We start from the raw sequence: 19,140 nt of genomic DNA, 5'->3' as shown, positions 1-19,140 counted from the left end.
ACAATATGATCGGCTTAGAAACTATACTTATGTGGAGAAACTTGAGCAGGGTTATTTACATTGAAGCAAGGGAGACAACAGTGAGATTTAGTACAGATTTCTAAATTGTGAAACTTTTGTTGGGGTGAACAAAATAACAGCGTTTCCTCTGATTGAAGAGCTAGATCAAAGTATTATCAACTTAAAATTATCATTGAGACAATGATGGCTGGAGCTGGGAGAAATATCTTTACAAAGTTTTGCTGGAATATGGAATGGTTTGCTTCAGTGAGTAGTGAAGACAGAAACTGTTGTGAAGTTTAAACGAACAGCAGATAAACAATTCAAGTCGAGGAATGGGGGAGGGGGTGTCGGCAAGAGAGAGAGCAGGGTACTAGGATTAGTTTCAGTTACACTGGCATGGACATGATAGATAGAATGTAGTTGTTCCATGTTGACAACCTCCACGATTCTTTATTACACAATCTGGGAGATAGCAATGTACTGGATTCTCTGATAAAGTGTGGTCACAATATCCCAAAGTTCTTTTACAATGCTCTGAAGTACAGTCACTTTTGTAACGTAGGAATACCATGTCGTGTACCATGTCTACCATATAGTAACTGGTTAGTAAGGTGAGATCACATGGGATCCAGGGAGAGCTAGCTAATTGGATACAAATTTGGCTTGATGGTAGGAGACAGGGGATGAGGGTAAAGGGTTCATTCAGACTGGAGACCTGTGACCAGCGAGGTGCCACAAGTATGTGCCATAACTGATTTGGATGAGCATATAGGAGGCATAGTTAATAAGCTTGTGAATGGCACCAAAATTGGTACCATGGTGCACAGTGAAGAAGGTTATCTAAGAGTACACCAGGATCTTGCTCTACCGGACCAGTGGGCCAAGGAATGGGGAATGGAGTTTAATGCAGGTAAATAAGAAGTGTTGAATTTTGATAAGGTAAACCAAGGCAGGACTTATACAATTTACAGTAGGGCACTGGGAAATGTAACAGCAAGACCCAGTTACATTGGTCCTTGAAAGTGGCGACACAGGTAGACCGGATCATGAAGAAGGCATGTGGCATATTTGACTTCATCAGTCACAGCAATGAGTGCAGGAGTTAGGGCATCATGTTATAGCTGTACAGGACATTGAAAGGTTACATTTGGATACTGCATACAATTCTTGTCGCCCTGCTATAGGAAGGATGTTATTAAACTGAAAAGGGATGGGAAAATTCAAGATGGCAGTGATCTAACAGCTCTGCCTTGCCGAACTCTGCACCATAGCTCAGGCAAAGTGGTGCTTTTACCCTCCACATTTTAGCTATTCTGGGAAAAATCAGTAATCTTAAGTGATTAGAATCGCTATATATCTTTTTTAGTGAACTGAGAAGACCAAAGGCAAAGGGCCGCATGGATCACAACAAGCAGACAACGCCCCTGCAGTAATGGGCGCATCCACGGCCACAGCGTTGACTTCCATGGAAGCCCCACTGGGCTTACCTGCTCAGCAAGGCCTGGCTTCAGTGTTCTTTAAACTCAGAGAAAAGATGGAGTCAGTGAGGAAAAAACCCAGGCCAGGCTGGAACCAATCTCGGCCATGCTGCAAAAGCATGAGCAGGAAACACAGTGTCTCTGGAAGCATGTAGAGGAAGTCGAGTGGCGGACTGTGGCATTGGAGACCGTGGCCAAATCTTTGGCGGGATGGATCCACACTCTGAAAAGCAGGTACAGGCCTCAGTGGAGCTGGTTGATAACCTCAAAAATTGAGGTCGGAGAAAGAACATTCATATTATTGGGCTGCTGGAGCGAGAAGAAGAGGATCGGCCAGCCAGCTTTTTTGAACAATGGCTGTTGCAGTTTCTGGGATGGGAAGCTGAGGCAGGCCAGGTGCAAATCGATTGAGCTCACTGACTCACGGTGCACAGGCCCATGTTGGACCAGCACCCCCACCTTGTCCTAGTGGGGGTGATTCCCATCTTGATAGAGACAAGCAAAAGGTGTTGGAAGCTTCCAGAATACTGGGGAAGGGTCCACAGGCTCTGATTTACAAGGGATCGAAGATTACGTTTTTTTTCAGGTCTTTCCTGTGGCCATGATCAGTAAGAGGAAGACCTTTGATGAGGTAAAGAAAAGGCTGAGGGATCTGGATATCCAATACTCTGTAAGGTGCCTTGCAGTGCTCTGTTTCAGCCACAGAGATCCATACACGTCTTTGACTCATCAGAGAAAGCAAAGAACATTTTCAACACTTTAAAATAGACTGACTGGCTCAAGCAATATGGACAATACTGGTTCTCCTTTGTTGTTGTTTTTCTCATTTTGTTTCGTCCCTTTAAGTTTTTTTTCTTCTCTTTTCCCTTTTCACTTTCCTGGAGTTTGAGAAGCGTTATTGGAAGTTTTAATTTGTTTTCTTCCAGCAATAATGGAGGTCGATTTATGGCTGGGATGGGTGAAATGCCCACTTTTAAGATTTATGTATTCTTTACTCTTGTTTTTCCTGGGCACAGCTTCAGTTAGAAGAAGCCATGGAGGTGTGTGTGGATAGTGTCAGTGCCCCTCTGTGGGCAAAGGGGGAAAGTCTCCTATTATTTGTTTTTTGTACTGGTATTCTGTAGTTGTAGTTTTTAAAAGTTTTGTTTTGGTAATTTTTGTAGATGTGTTCTTCAGGCTCTATGAGTCTTTAAATGTTTCCACTCAGTGCGTCGTGAGTAAGGTTCTTCCTCTCGGGGGTTCCCGGGCTGTTTTAGATGACTATGGATAGTTGTTCGCTCAAATGGTGCCCCTGGAATATTAAGGAGTGTCACTCACCGATTAAGAGAAAGAAAGTACTTTCAAATCTTAAAAAGGAGAGGGTGGATGTTGCTTGTTACAGGAAACATACCTTGATGACAAGGAGCATCTAACATTGCAGTAGGGGAAGTTTGACTGGGTGCTCTTTTCATCTTTTAACGCGACAAGTAAGAGTTGGCTATACTTGTTCAGAAGAATCTCCCATTCCAGTTGTTAGACCAAATTGATCATAAATATAGGAAGTTTGTGATTCTCAAGTTTTAATACATGGTGAGGAGTACAATATGCTGAATGTGTACTGTCCCCTGCCACACCCGCTTAAATTTCTGACGTGTTCTCTTGGTTGATTGCCCTTGGAATGCGCCATACTATTATAGGGGTAGACTTTAATGGGCTCAGTGGATAGGATGATGAGGGGTCCTCCGGTTAACTCTCCACAATCTAAATAATTGGTGGACTTAAGTGTGGAATTGGGATTGGTGGATGTATGGAGATGTCTTCACCCGGCGGGTGGGGATTTCATCTTTTTATCCAATCCGCACAAGCGTTACACAAGGATTGATTTGTTTGTTGTTCCATTGGCTTTTTTGGATTTGGTACTGCCCTGTAAAATTGGGAACAAAGCCATTTCTTATCATTCGGCAGTGTATTTTGGAGGGTAAAGTCAGGGGTAATGGGGTAGGTTCTTGGCACTGGCGCGTGGATCCTTTTCTCCTTAAGGATAGTAAGTTTATCAAGTACTTTTCGCAAGAGTTTAAAGCGTACCTGGATATCAACTTGGGCACAGCCAGTAACCCACCTGTGCTTTGGGAGACTGCCAAGGCCTATGCAAGGGGTATAATCATTTCTTATTCAGTGAGTTGGAAATGATAGAGGGGAGAGCAGCAACATTTGTTCGAGGCCCAGCTTAAGGTAGAGACCACATATTTTGAAAGGCCATCCATGATTAAGTTACAGCGAATCACAACTCTCTGGGCTGCTCTGAATTCCATGCTTACTCAAACAGTGAAGCAAGGGATCTCTTTCGCGAAACAAAGTTATTTGAGTATGGTGATAGGCCAGGTAAAAAACTGGTATATTTGGCTAGGAAAAAGAGCGCCACCCCACCACTCCCCCACCCCCCACCACCATTCTATCACATCTATCAGAAAGGGCACTGGGTCTCTTACTTGCGACTTCAAAAGGGTTAATATGACTTTTAGGACTTTTAGGAGGGCTGTGAGGACAGGTTGGCAAAGATGGAGTCCTTCCAGAATCTAGACTTTCCAGGCGTGATTCCAGAGCAGGCACTCCTCTTGAATGCTCCTGTGACAGCTCAAGAGATACAGGAGGCAGTAAGATAGCTCCAAAGTGGTAAGGCACCCGGCCCAGATACATTCTGAGTGAATATTCTCAGGAATTTATGAATATGTTGGCCGGGTCAATGCTGGACATTTACAATTATTTGTACAGTCAGACCGCCTCCTGCCCTCTCTGAAAGAAGCTAATATTTCTCTCATCCTCAAGAGAGGGAAGGCCCCAAAGGATGGTGCTTTGTACAGGCTCATTTTGCTGCTAAACGTGGATTTCAAAATTTTATCGAAGACACTTGCATTGAATTGGAGGAGGTGTTGCTCTTTATTGTAAAGGAGGACCAGTCAGATTTTATTAAGAGCCATAGATCCTCTACTTACATTGGAAGAGTACTGAATATGGTGCAGGTATGTCAATAGAGGCCAATTCCAGGTTTGGTGGTCTCCCTTGAAACAGAGAAGGCACTTGACTGTTTGGAGTGTCTGTATCTTTATTATGTTCTGGAACAGTTTGGTCTTGGTGGGGTCTTTACCAGATGGGTGGAAGTGCTATATAGTGATCCTATGGCAGTGGTCCTTACTAATGGCATAAGATCTAATAATTTTAGTATTGCTAGAGGCAGCCGACAAGATTGTCCCTTCTCATCGCTGTTGTTCATTCTGGTAATTGAGCCATTGGCGGAGACTATCTGGAGGGACCCCAATATAGTTGCCCCGGAGTTGGGATCAGGGCGCATAAGATCACATTCTATGCAGATGATGTTCTCCTTTTCCTATCAAATCCGGCAAAGTCTGTATTACTTAATACAATATATTAATTTATTTGGCTCTTTCTCAGGATATAAGATTAATTTTTTGAAGTCAGAGGCCATGCCCCGTGGGGATCTTCGGGGAATACCTGATCTTGAAGGTGAAATCCGATTCCCTTTCAGGTGGTCACAGGGAGATTTTCTGTAGCTAGACATTTTCATTACTCCCACCCACCTTTGAGTCAAAAAGGGAGGCTATTTTCCCTGGAGTGTAGGAGGCTGAAAAGTCACCTTATTGAGATTTATAAAATCACAAGGGCTTGGATCAGGGAATAGCCAAGGTCTTTTCCACATGGTAGAAGAATCCAAAACTAGAAGGCATAAGTCTAACATGAGAGGAGAAATATTTAAAAGGGACCTGAAAGACAACTTTTTCAGAGAGGGTGGTGCACGTATGGAACAAGCTGCCAGAAGAAGTGGTGGAAGTGGGTATAATCACAACATTTAAAACACGTTTGAACAGGTATTTGGATAGGAAAGATTTAGAGGGATATGGGACTAGTTCAGTTTAGGAAACCTGTTTGGCATGTACAAGTTAAGTCGAGGGGCGTGTTTACATGTCGTATGACTTTATGACTCTAAATATTGCAGTTCATGTATGTACATCAAGATTCCCAAACAGCTACTGGAATCTGATGAGATAATCTGTTTACGTGATATTGGTTGAGGGATAAATATTGACCAGGGCATTGGAGAGTACTATCATGCTCTTCTTTGAATAATGCCATCTGATCTCTTTAAGTCCACTTGAATCAGCAAATAGAGTCTCAGCTTAACATTTTATTCATCTGATCTGTGATATAGGTGGGTGGGAAAGGGGGCTAAAATGTGGCTTAACCTGGGGAGTAGATGTGCATTCTACATTTGCTATTGAGGTATGTTTTCAGTATGTGTTCAGTATTATGCCTCTAAGATTTTGTGTGGTGCTGAAATAATGTCAGTATTATCATACTCAATACAACACTGTCAAGTACATCTCAACACAATTCCAGATAAAATAGTCCATTAGGAACAGAATAATGACCTATAATTGTAGCTATTCATATACACATACATAACTGCCAATGTGAAATGTTCTTAAATCTTCTGCTAGTCATGTATCTGCACACATTGTCTATAGTATGGTTAAAACCTTTCTTGCTTAATGTAACCCAGTTCTTTTTGCTTTTCAGAATTCAGCCCATTAAGAAGAGAAACTATTTCCTCCGTCGTACATATCCTATTGTATAAATTGAAAGGCTGTTGCCTAGTAACAACTTTTAACACATAGCTGTACAATGACTGTATTCACAGTTTCCAGGGTTTCTTCAGCCAGTGGCATCTGTAATGCTTGTGTGTCCTTGGATTTTAGATGTCATTAGGTGGCATTCACAAAGTAACCATATTGGCAGGGTGAAGATGTTTGCATCAACACTGCAGTACAATGTTAATAAAGCCCAAATCATGCACCCAGGGCTTCATTTGAAAGCAGAGTCAAGCAAAGGGAAAATCTGTGAAGACAAATTCACTCTGCTTTGCTGCAAAGTCAGTCTGGGCTTTGACATCACATCTAATTCCAGATTAGTGTCAGTTTGAAGTAGCTTTGCATGAATCTGCAGAATATGAATACACTATAATAGATTTCCTGTTGGGGTGATGGACAGTTACATTTCCTATGTTTTTTTAAACCTTGCTTGTTTCACTCATTGGTCTTTCTGATCTTACCATAGTTGGTAAAGCCCTAGAGGTTTGGACAATACAATAAATGTACTGACTATACTGTGTTGTAGCATTACATTTCTTGAGATATTAGATTCCCTACAATGTGAAAGTTCAAACAAACGTGCAGAATGTTTTTCAGCTTACGATAATTGAAGATACATAAACTTCTTGAGGCGTAAATGATCTTGCTGTGCAATGTATTATGAGTGACAGCAAATCAGCTGGCTTCTTTATGTTCCACCCAAGTGTCATCTCACAACTGATTTGCTACCAACCATTTTCACCTCTATTTTCTTTTGTTAAAGTAAATGGGGTTTGCAGTATTTGAATATAATTAATACTGTTTACAAATTATATTACCAGAGCTTCCCTGTTAGCTCCCTGGATAAAGATGCTTCTTTGTCACCAAACATAACATGCACCCTAGTTGATTTTCAATTGTTGCTAAATCAGCTGATCTTTGTTCAATTTAAGCTGCTTGATGCAATTAACTTTAGAATTGCTTGGTTTGGGAATAGCCAAACATTAACCAGTGCTTAATGATAACCAATACTTTCAATGCTAACATAAACAGTATTAGAATTGGCTCTCTTGTCCCACCCTATATTTATCTTCTGATACTGTCTAGTTCACATGAGGGGATACATAATTCAGTTGAGGTAAAAACCATCTCATCTACTAACGAAACTTACTACCATTTGCTTTCAGATCAAGTTAACCTTGCCGAGATATTGGAGTGCTCCCAACTGGAGCTCTTTCAACCTTTCACAGAGATAAATTTAATTTAAATACAATCTTTACTACCTAGTAAATAGAAAGTATGGAATAGAGGCCATGAAGGAATGCACCACTCTAACAGCAGGGTAAAAATGGTACTCAAATTTCCAGAGCTTCCAGAGAAACAGGTGACAATTTGACTTGACTTCAAGAACCTGAGGCCTGCTTTGATGACCAGTCTTATTTCTTTTCTGCAAGTTGCAGATGCAAGATGGAGAGGAATTTCTTAAGTGTGTACAAGACAATTTTCTGATTCAGGAGAAAGTGAGGACTGCAGATGCTGGAGATCAGAGCTTAAACGTGTGTTGCTGGAAAAGTGCAGCAGGTCAGGCAGCATCAAAGGAACAAGAGAATCGACGTTTCGGGCATAAGCCTGAAGAAGGGCTTATGCCTGAAACGTCGATTCTCCTGTTCCTTTGATGCTGCCTGACCTGCTGTGCTTTACCAGTAACACATTTTTAAGCTCCAATTTTCTGATTCAGTATGTGGATGTACCAACTAGAGAAGGTGCAAAACTTGACCTACTCTTGGGAAATAAGGCAGGGCAGGTGACTGAGGTGTCAGTGGAGGAACACTTTGGGGCCAGCGACTATAATTGTATTTGTTTTAAAATAATGATGGAAAAGAATAGAGCAGATCTAAAAGTTGAAGTTCTAAATTGGAGAAAGGCAAATTTTGATGGTATTAGGCAAGATCTTTCGAAAGGTGATTGGAGACAGATGTTCGTAGGTAAAGGGACGACTGGAAAATGGGAAGCCTTCAGAAATGAGATAACAAGAATCTAGAGAAAGTATATTCCTGTCAGGGTGAAAGGAAAGGCTGGTAGGTATAGGGAATGCTGGATGACTAAAGAAATTGAGGGTTTGGTTAAGGAAAAGAAGGAAGCATATGTCAGGTATAGACAGGATAGATCGAGTGAATCCTTAGAAGAGTATAAAGAAAGTAGGAGTATACTTAAGAGGGAAATCAGGAGGGCAAAACAGGGACATGAGATAGCTTTGGCAAACAGAATTAAGGAGAATCCAAAGGGTTTTTACAAATATATTAAGGACAAAAGGGTAACTAGGGAGAGAATAGGCCCCCTCAAAGATCAACAAGGCGGCCTTTGTGTGGAGCCACAGAAAATGGGGGAGATACTAAATGAATATTTTGCATCAGTATTTACTGTAGAAAAGGATATGGAAGATATAGACTGTAGGGAAATAGATGGTGACATCTTACAAAATGTCCACATTACAGAGTAGGAAGTGCTAGATGTCTTAAAATGGTTAAAAGTGGATAAATCCCCAGGACCTGATCAGGTGTACCCGAGAACTCTGTGGGAAGCTAGAGAAGTGATTGCTGGGCCTCTTGCTGAGATATTTGTATCATCGATAGGCACAGGTGAGGTGCCGGAAGACTGGAGGTTGGCAAACGTGGTGGCACTGTTTAAGTAGGGCGGTAAGGACAAGCCAGGGAACTATAGACCAGTGAGCCTGACCTCAGTGGTGGGCAAGTTGTTGGAGGGAATCCTGAAGGACAGGACGTATATGTATTTGGAAAGGCAAGGACTGATTCGGGATAGTCAACATGGCTTTGTGCGTGGGAAATCATGTCTCACAAACTTGATTGAGTTTTTGAAGAAGTAACAAAGAAGATTGATGAGGGGCAGAGCAGTAGATGTGATCTATATGGACTTCAGTAAGGCGTTAGACAAGGTTCCCCATGGGAGACTGATTAGCAAGGTGAGATCTCATGGAATAAAGGGAGAACTAGCCACTTGGATACAGATCTGGCTCAAGGGTAGAAGACAGAGGGTGGTGGTGGAGGATTGTTTTTCAGACTGGAGGCCTGTGACCAGTGGAGTGCCACAAGGATCGGTGCTGGGTCCTCTACTTTTTGTCATTTACATAAATGATTTGGATGTGAGCATAAGAGGAACAATTAGTAAGTTTGCAGATGACACCAAAATTGGAGGTGTAGTGGACAGCGAAGAGGGTTACCTCAGATTACAACAGGATCTGGACCAGATGGGCCAATAGGCTGAGAAGTGGCAGATGGAGTTTAATTCAGATAAATGCGAGGTGCTGCATTTTGGGAAAGCAAATCTTAGCAGGACTTATACACTTAATGGTAAGGTCCTAGGGAGTGTTGCTGAACAAAGAGACCTTGGAGTGCAGGTTCATAGTTCCTTGAAAGTGGAGTCACAGGTAGATTAGATTAGATTAGATTACTTACAGTGTGGAAACAAGCCCTTCGGCCCAACAAGTCCACACCGTCCCGCTGAAGCATAACCCACCTATACCCCTACATCTATATCTATATCTACCCTTACCTAACACTACGGGCAATTTAGCATGGCCAACTCACCTGCCCTGCACATCTTTGGAGTGTGGGAGGAAACCGGAGCACCCGGAGGAAACCCACGCAGACACGGGGAGAACGTGCAAACTCCACACAGTCAGTCGCCTGAGGCAGGAATTGAACCCGGGTCTCTGGCGCTGTGAGGCAGCAGTGCTAACCACTGTGCCACCATGCCGCCCACAAATAGATAGGATAGTGAAGAAGGCATTTGGTATGCTTTCCTTTATTGGTCAGAATATTGAGTACAGGATTTGGGAGGTCATGTTGCGGCTGTACAGGACATTGGTTAGGCGGTATATTGGAATATTGCGTGCAACTCTGGTCTCCTTCCTATCAGAAAGATGTTGTGAAACTTGAAAGGGTTCAGAAAAGATTTACAAGGATGTTGCCAAGGTTGGAGGATCTGAGCTACAGGGAGAGGCTGAACAGGCTGGGGCTGTTTTCACTGGAGGGTTGGAGGCTGAGGGGTGACCTTATAGAGGTTTACAAAGTTATGAGAGCATGGATAGGATAAATAGACAAAGTCTTTTTCCTGGGATTGGGGAGTCCAGAACTAGAGGTCATAGGTCTAGGGTGAGAGGGGAAAGATATAAAAGAGACCTAAGGGTCAAACTTTTCACGCAGAGGATGGTACGTGTATGGAATGAGCTGCTAGAGGAAGTGGTGGAGGCTGGTACAATTGCAACATTTAAGAGGCATTTGGATGGGTATATGAATAGGAAGGGTTTGAAGGGATATGGGCCGGGTGCTGGCAGGTGGGACTAGATTGGGTTGGAATGTCTGGTTGGCACGGACGGGTTGGACCGAAGGGTCTGTTTCCATGCTGTACATCTCTATGACTCTATGACATGTAGAAACAACATCAATTTATTCTTCTGAAACCAATTATCCATTCACCACCTATACACCCCATTCACTCAGTAGCACAGGCAAAGCCCATCCATCCTCTTTCCAGTAAGCATATACATCACTGGTGCAATTTCATCAACCCAAAATTACATGCATAATTTATCCAACTCCAGCACCAACTGAACAAGCAAAATGTATTTAATCACATGAATCAGGCGTAGTTCTGTCATCTTATCAATTTAACAACAGAAGCAACATTGGCTGACAGAGCTTTTAACTGTGTCCATTCCATTTCCCACACCTACAACCATCAAACATTGTACACATCAGTTACTGTAGCAAACGGGTCCCCTTTTGGTGTTTCTAACACCTCCAACATGATACACCATCAAATACATTGTATACCAACTCCCCCACCACCCTTTTCAGCATTCCGAAGAGACCACTCTCGCTATGACACCCTAGAGTTCCTTCCTGAACACAACCTTCCTCTTTATATGATGGTATCCTGTGAAGTTCAGTACTGCAACAGCTTTACTTTTATTTCCTCTCACCTCACCATCAAACACCCCACTTTCTTCCAGGTGAAACTGCAATTTCAATACTTCTTTCAATTTTATTACGCTGAATTTTCTGTTTACAATATGGTCTCCTCTTCATCAGGAAGGCTAAATGTGCATAACTAATTGTTTTGCAGAACGTACAATTCAGGCCGCAAACATAATCCTGAGCTTCTTATTGCCTGGCATTTTAATTATTAACCTAATATCTACTCTGATATCTCAATGTGTTCCAATAAAGTATTGTTTAAATTCAACTGAACAAAATAGGTGACAGGCATTCTCTGGTTCAATCCTCAGCGCAAATGCCTTGACAAATCAGATTCGATCTGTCTGGCAAATGTTTAAACGAAGCTTGGCATTTAACTGTCAATCATAATTTAACTGGTGCATTCTTTATGGAAACATCTCGACTCCAATCCACTTGCCAACCAATCAGCAGGTTCTTCTCATACAGTATAGGAATGTTGTTTCCCCTTTACATAGATGTTTCTTGTGAATAGTCCTGATAAATGTCAGACAAAAAGTTTTGACAAAGTGTCTTTTTTCAGGAAGACTCAAGTTCTGCTTTTGGTTCAGAGAGAAAAATTTTAACTTGTGAGGAGGGGCTAAGTAGTTTAGTCCTGTACTCTCTGAAGTTTGGAAGAATGACAAGAGAGCTATTTGAGGTATATGAAACGCGAACGGGAATTGACAAAGTAAACATAGAGAGGTTATGTCCCCTTGTGAAGCAAACTAAAATGAGATGTCATTGTTTAGGGAGGCTGTGTATCGGATATTGCGCATACAGAGAGGTTGTCATTTTACCTGCTAAAATTCTATCGCCAGAGAGGAAATGGATGACCACCAGATGGAGAAAGAAGATGAGGTGAGCAATGCATTAATCCTTTCTGACAACACTCCTGTAAAAAGGATATACGGTTTTGGATACTTTTTTTTGGGGGGGGATGGTCTCTCAGAGGAAGATAGCAACAGTCACATTTTTTATATCATGGTTGGCTCTGCTGCGGGCGGGGGAGAGATGAATGAGTGTAGAAAGGCTATTTTAATAGGAGATTCAATCATAAGGGGAATAAATAGACATTTATAAGGCCACAAATGAGACTTCAGGATGGTATACTACACCTGGGTGCTCAGATAAATGATGTCTTGGTACGATTACAGGACATTATGGAGTGGGAGTGTAAACAGCCAGTGATTGTCATACACTTCCCTTCCTACCCTCCTTGGTTCCCTGTGCACACTCCCATGTTCTGCCTAAGCATCCTGCTGTGAGGCTCCTGACTGTTCCTGGTGCAGATTTACTATATCAATTATCCACTACTCTTGGAAAATTCCTTTCTCTCCCTTAGCTCTTTTAGTATCACAGCTTATAGCAAGGACTGACATCGGGGTTTGTACAGGGTTGTAATGTTAAACATACTTACTTGATTAGGACTCCAGTAATCGGTTGCAGACCAGTGTAGTATTCTGCTCGCAGTGCCAATTGTTGGAGAGGGAAGCTAAAGAGGAGTCTTGAGTCCCATGTTCAACAGCATAAGTCGATCTTTATTTGGAGCTCCTTACTAACGCAGAATAAGAGAGTTCTCTGGAGACAAACTCCATGATGCTTTCCCCTCTCCCAATAAAATACAGGATACTTCTACATTCTGCATCACAATAATTACATGCAACATTGACATCAGCACTTACCCCTTCCCTTCTGACACACATCCAAGTCCTGTGACTGTATAATCAATTATGGATAACTCTATAAACAAATCTAGATCAGCGAGCAAACCTGTATCCAAACTGTAGATCCTCCCATGATTTCATGATTCCCACAATGTTTTCCAATGTCCTTACCCTGTGACCTTGGGCTTTTACAATACATTTTACATTGCACTCTTTATTCAATTCTCTCTGCAATCAGGCATATTCCAACATTGACAGTATTCAATCCTCCCTTCTAGCAGGATGGGTTTCTCCCCACTGTCTAAGGTTGTCTGTCCAGAGGAATTTAGTTAAATTCCCCCGATGTTCATTTGTTGACTTCATTTATAATTCCAACATATTATTGTGGGATTAGACTCTTTTTACAAACTTTGAACTAGCTGGTGAAAGAGCTTCTATCAAGGTTTTTCCAGGTGTTTCCTATCAGAACCAATCTCTATCTCCAAAGCTGGTTCTCTATTGAAATCTAATTAAATTATCGATGTTTAACAGACTAAGGCTGAAGTTACCACGATTATTTTGTGTGTGTGTGTACACGTTTATGCACTTATAGTTACCTAAAGGTCTTAATTAATGTTAGTTTGGTTTCTCCCTTTCTATCCATACTAAATAAGTTTTAGATTAATTTGTTACAAGGCTTCCATCTGAACTTCCCTGATCAGAAATGTCTGTTTATATTTTTGCTTCCTCCCATCTCATTTCGATGAGGCACTTCCTTATCTTATCTGGTTACCATGAGTATGAAGGTTACGAATCTGACTGGGTAAACTATTGTCTCAGCTATCAATTCTCTTTAACCCATCTTACATCAAGTAAAAACCACAGGCAAATATTTTATGTTACATTCAGCCAGGGCAACTCATGAACAGTATCAATGACATAAGTAAGAAAAGGGATGAGGTTCTGAAATAATATAGTAAGTTAGGAAGCAAGTTTAAAAGTAGGACATCAAAAGTAATGATCTCAGGATTGCCATGTGCTAGTCAGAATGGAAATAATATGATATTATCAGCTGAATATGTGGTGATGAGATGGTGTGAGGAAGAGGATTTCAGATCCCTGGGGCATTGAGATAGATTCTAGGGAAGGTAGGACCAGTACAAACTAGTTGCAGCTGGACAGGAACAGAACTAGGGGGAGTTATCTGAGGGGGATTATTTGTTAGCACTATTGGGAGGGTTTAAGAGGATGAGAATCTATACAAGGAGAAGGAAACAAGGAGAAACACAAAGAACAGAGTCAGAAATGAGAAAGCATGAGATCAGAGAATTCAAGCCACAGTGCAAAAAAATGTGATCGGGATTAAAAATGTTAAGACGACAATACTTAAGGCCTTGTGTTTACTGCACAGACCATTCACAATAAAGTGAACAAATTAGTTGTGTACATAGATATGACATAGGTGGGGTTACGGAGACTGGCTACAGGATAACCAGGGTTGGGAAGTGAATATCCAGGGGTATTTGATTTTTGGGAAAGACAAACAGAGAAAGGGAGGTAGATAGGTAGCATGGCTGGTTAGAGAGGACTTTAATGTCATTGTTAGGAAGGTTATTAGCTCTGGTGAATTGAAGTCTGCATGGGTTTAGAAACACCAAGGGACAGAAAATGATATTGGGAATTTTATGTAGTCCACAAACTGCAGTTGTAATATTGTGGAAAACATTAGATGGTAAATTAGAAATGCAAACATTAAAGGTATTGACAAACTTATGGGCAACTTTAATTTGAAGATAGATTGGGCAAGTAAAATTAGCAATAATACTGTTGAACAGGAATTCCTGCAGTATGTACTAGATAGTTTTCAATAAATTGAGGAACCAAATAGAGGACAGGCTTTCCTGGACTGGTTATTGTGTAATGAGAAAGGAATAATTGGCAACCTTGCTGTGAGAACCCTCTTGGAAACGAGTGACCATAATAAGGTACTACTCTTCATTAAAATGGAGGGTGATATATTTGATTCTGAGATTAGGGTCCTGACTCTAAATAAAGAATACTAAAATGATCTCATTTTAGTTGCCTTACAATAAATAAGTAAGCTTTAGTGAAAGAGATGATGGTGGACAGGCAATGGCAAACACTTAGAGTGCTTTGAGTAACTGCAAAAATTCCTGTCTGACGCAAAATGGGAGAAGTGGCCCAGCCATGGGTAACAAAGGAAATTAGGGGTAATGTTAGTTCCAAGCAAGGGATATACAAATTGGTCAAAAGGAGCAGCTGACCTGAGGATTAACAACAGTTTACACGTCTGCCAAGCAGGACAAAGGGACTGATTAAGAGGGAAAAATAGAGTACGAGAGTAAGCTCATAGAGAACATTCCAACTGACTGTAAAAGATTTTATTTGTATGTGAAGAGAAAAAGATTAGTCAAGACAATTTTTGTCCCTTACAATCAGAAACAGGGGAAGTTATATGGGGAACAGAAATGGCAAACCCAATAAATACATAGTTTGATACTGCCTTCACAAAGGAGGATGCAAATAATATCCCAAAAATGTTGGGGAATACATGGTTTAGTGAACGAACAAAAAGAACTGAAGGAAATCAGGTTTCTTAGGGAAATGGTGTTGGGGAAATTGATAGGAATAAAGGCCAACAAATCCCCAGCACCCGATTAATCTATATCTCAAAGTACTTAAGGAAGTGGCCCTAGACACAGCGAATGCATTGCTGGTCATCTTTCATGATTCTATAAACTCTCAAATGGTTCCTTAGCTTGGAGGATAGCTAAAGTAACCCCACTATTTACAAAAGGAGATAGAGAGAAAACAGAATTATAAATCAGTTAGTATGACATTAGTAGTAGGGAAATATGAGAATCTACTATTAAAAAATTTAATAGCAGAGCACTTGGAAAACAATGACAGGATTGGATAGAGTCAGCATAGGTTTATGAAACGGAAATCATGCATGGCGAATCTACAGGTCGTTCAGCTATAATGCACATTTCATCAATGCAAATTGGCTGTAATGCTACTTACGGATTGCGTACGCTGTTTGGATAACACAAACTTTCTGCTGAACAGGTACAGTGATTTTCTGTAGCGGTTTCCCATAGTGTGATTTTGTATAGAGCGAGGTTGCAGAAGAATGCACTGTTGTGTTCTAGCAGAATGACCTGTATTTGAATATTTTTGAGAACGTAGCTAGTAGAGTTGAAAAGGGAAAACCTCTGGATGTGGTTTACTTAGACTTTCAGAAAATGTTTAATAAGGAACCACATAAAAGGTTAGCAAGTAAAATCAAAATACATGGGATTGGGAGTACTTTACTGACATGAAGAAAGGACTGTTTGGCATACAGGATACAAAGAGCAAGAATAAATGTGTAATTTGCTACATTGCAGCCAGTGACAAATGGACTGTAACAGGGATTAGTGTTTGGACCCCTAGCTGTTCACAATATATATTAATGATTTAGATAAGGGAATTAAATATAATATCTCCCATGTTGGTAAGGGATGATATTTAGTCCCTTGCACAGAGGGACGTAGAATCAGGGGATGTAGAGTCAGTATGGATAGAGCTGAGAAATTCTAAGGGTAAAAAGACCCTCTTGGGAGTTATCTACAGGCCTCCAAACAGTAGTCTGGATGTCGGATGTAAGTTGAGTCAAGAGCTGAAATTGGCCTGTCGCAAAGATGTTACTACAGTTGTTATGGGGAATTATAACATGCAGGTAGACTGGGAGAATCAGGATGGTATTGGACCTCAAGAAAGAGACTTTGTGGAGTGCCTCAGAGATGGATGCTTAGAACAGCTGGTGCTAGAGCCGACCAGGGAGAAGGCAATTCTGGATCTGGTATTGTGCAATGAACCACAATTGATCAGGGACCTCGAAGTGAAGGAGACATTGGGAAGTAGTGACCATAATACAATAAGCTTCAATCTGCAATTTGAGAGGAAGAGGGTACAATCGGAAGTGACAATATTTCAGTTGAATAAAGGGAACTATGGAGCTATGAGGGAGGAGCTGGCCAAAGTTCAATGGTGTAATACCTTAGCAGGGATGACAGTGGAGGAACAATGGCAGATATTTCTATGTATAATGCAAAAGATACAGGATCAGTTCATTCCAAAAAGGAAGAAAGATCCTAGGAGGAGGCATGGGTGGCCGTGGCTGACGAGGGAAGTTAAGAAACATATAAAGTTAAAAGAGAAAAAGTTTAACATAGCAAAGATAAGTGGGAAAACGCAGGACTGGGAAGCTTTTAAATAACAACAGAGAATTACGAAGAAGGAAATACATAGAAAAATAATGAGGTACGAAGGTAAACTGGCCAAAAATATAAAGGAGGATAGTAAAAGCTTTTTTAGGATGTGAAAGGCAAAAAAATGGTTAAGACTAAAATTGGGCCCTTGAAGACAGAAACAGGGGAATATGTTACGGGGAACAAAGAAATGTTAGAAGAATTGAATTGGTACTTCAGATCTGTGTTCACTGGGGAAGACACAAGCAATCTCCCTGAGGTAACAGTGGCTGAAGGACCTGAACTGAAGGGAATTTATATTTGCCAGGAATTGGTGTTGGAGAGACTATTAGGTCTGAAGGTTGATAAGTCCCCGGGGCCTGATGGTCTACATCCCAGGGTACTGGGGTAGGTGGCTCAAGAAATCGTGGATGCGTTGGTGATTATTTTCCAGAGTTCAATAGATTCGGAATCAGTTCCTGTGGATTGGAGGGTGGCTAATGTTGTACCACTTTTTAAGAAAGGTGGGAGAGAGAAAACAGGAAATTATAGACCAGTTAGTCTGACCTCAGTGGAGGGAAAGATGCTGGAGTCTATTATTAAGGATGAAATTACGACACATCTGGATAGTAGTAACAGGATAGGTCAGAGTCAGCATGGATTTATGAAGGGGAAATCATGCTTGACTAATTTTCTGGAATTTTTTGAGTATGTAACTCTGAAGATAGATAAGGGAGATCCAGGAGATGTAGTGCACCTGGACTTTCAGAAAGCTTTTGATAAACTCCCACATAGGAGGTTAGTGAGCAAAATTAGGGTGCATGGTATTGGGGGCAAAGTACTAACTTGGATTGAAAGTTGGTTGGCTGACAGGAAACAAAGAGTAGTGATAAATGGTTCCATTTTGGAATGGCAGGCAGTGACTAGTGGGGTACCGCAGGGATCAGTGCTGGGACTGCAGCTTTTTACAATATATGTTAATGATATAGAAGATGGTATTAGTCATAACATTAGCAAATTTGCTGATGATACTAAGCTGGGTGACATGATGAAATGTGATGAGGATGTTAGGAGATTACAGGGTGACCTGGACAGGTTAGGTGAGTGGTCAGATGCATGACAGATGCAGTTTAATGTGGATAAATGTATGGTTATCCAGTTTGGTGGCAAGAACAGGAAGGCAGATTACTACCTAAATGGAATAAATTTAGGTAAAGGGGCAGTACAAATACATCTGGTGTTCTTGTACACCAGTCAATGAAGGTAAGCATGCAGGTACAGCAGGTAGTGAAGAAGGCTAATAGCATGCTGACCTTCATAACAAGAGGGATTGAGTATAGGAGCAAAGAGGTTCTTCTGCAGCTGTACAGGGCCCTGCTGAGACCACACCTAGAGTACTGTGTGCAGTTCTGGTCTTCAAATTTGAGGAAAGGCATTCTGGCTATTGAGGGAGTGTAGCATAGGTTCACGAGGTCAATTCCTGGAATGGTGGGACTACCTTACGCTGAAAGACTGGAGCAACTTGGCTTGTAGAAGACTGAGAGGGGATCTGATTGAGACATATAAGATTATTAAAGGATTCGACACTCTGGAGGCAGGAAACATGTTTCTGCTGATGGGTGAGTGCCAAACCAGAGGACACAGCTTAAAAATACGGGGTAGACCATTTAGGACAGAGATGAGGAGAAACGTCTTCACCCAGAGAGTGGTGGCTGTGTGGAATGCTCTGCCCTAGAGGGCAGTGGAGGCCCAGTCTCTGGATTCATTTAAGAAAGAGTTGGATAAAGCTCTCAAGGATAGTGGAATTAAGGGTTATGGAGATAAGGCAGGAACAGGATACTGATTAAGGATGATCAGCCATGATCATATTGAATGGTGGTGCAGGCTTGAAGGGCAGAATGGCCTACTCCTGCACCTATTGTCTATTGTCAAGTGTCTAATATCTCCATATTTGCAGACAACACAATGTTGGGTGGGAGGTGGAACTGTGAAGAAGGTGCAGAGATGCTTCAGTGTGAATTGAACAAATTTAGTGAGTGGGTAAATGCATAGCAAAAGAAGTATAATACAAACAAACATGAGGTTATCCACAATAGTAGCAAAATCAAAAAGGTGAATTTTTA

At 41.4% G+C, this 19,140-nt stretch overlaps 1 protein-coding gene across 6 annotated transcripts in view; it reads right to left on the bottom strand.

The window, feature by feature from the left end:
* Nucleotides 1–19,140, bottom strand: part of smpd3 (sphingomyelin phosphodiesterase 3) — a 310,905-nt gene that overhangs the window by 264,242 nt on the left and 27,523 nt on the right. The window contains exon 1 of one of the 6 annotated variants that reach the window (XM_072547765.1): nucleotides 1,491–1,716. The exons of the other annotated variants lie outside the window; for them this stretch is intronic. The gene's annotated coding sequence lies outside the window, so the exon portion shown is untranslated. Of the gene's footprint in view, nucleotides 1–1,490; nucleotides 1,717–19,140 lie in introns of those variants that run through there. 6 annotated transcript variants of the gene reach the window in all.

Source organism: Chiloscyllium punctatum, chromosome 26, assembly GCF_047496795.1.
Source record: "Chiloscyllium punctatum isolate Juve2018m chromosome 26, sChiPun1.3, whole genome shotgun sequence".
Taxonomy (NCBI): Eukaryota; Metazoa; Chordata; class Chondrichthyes; order Orectolobiformes; family Hemiscylliidae; genus Chiloscyllium; species Chiloscyllium punctatum.
This window is presented reverse-complemented; position numbering and strand designations above follow the sequence as displayed.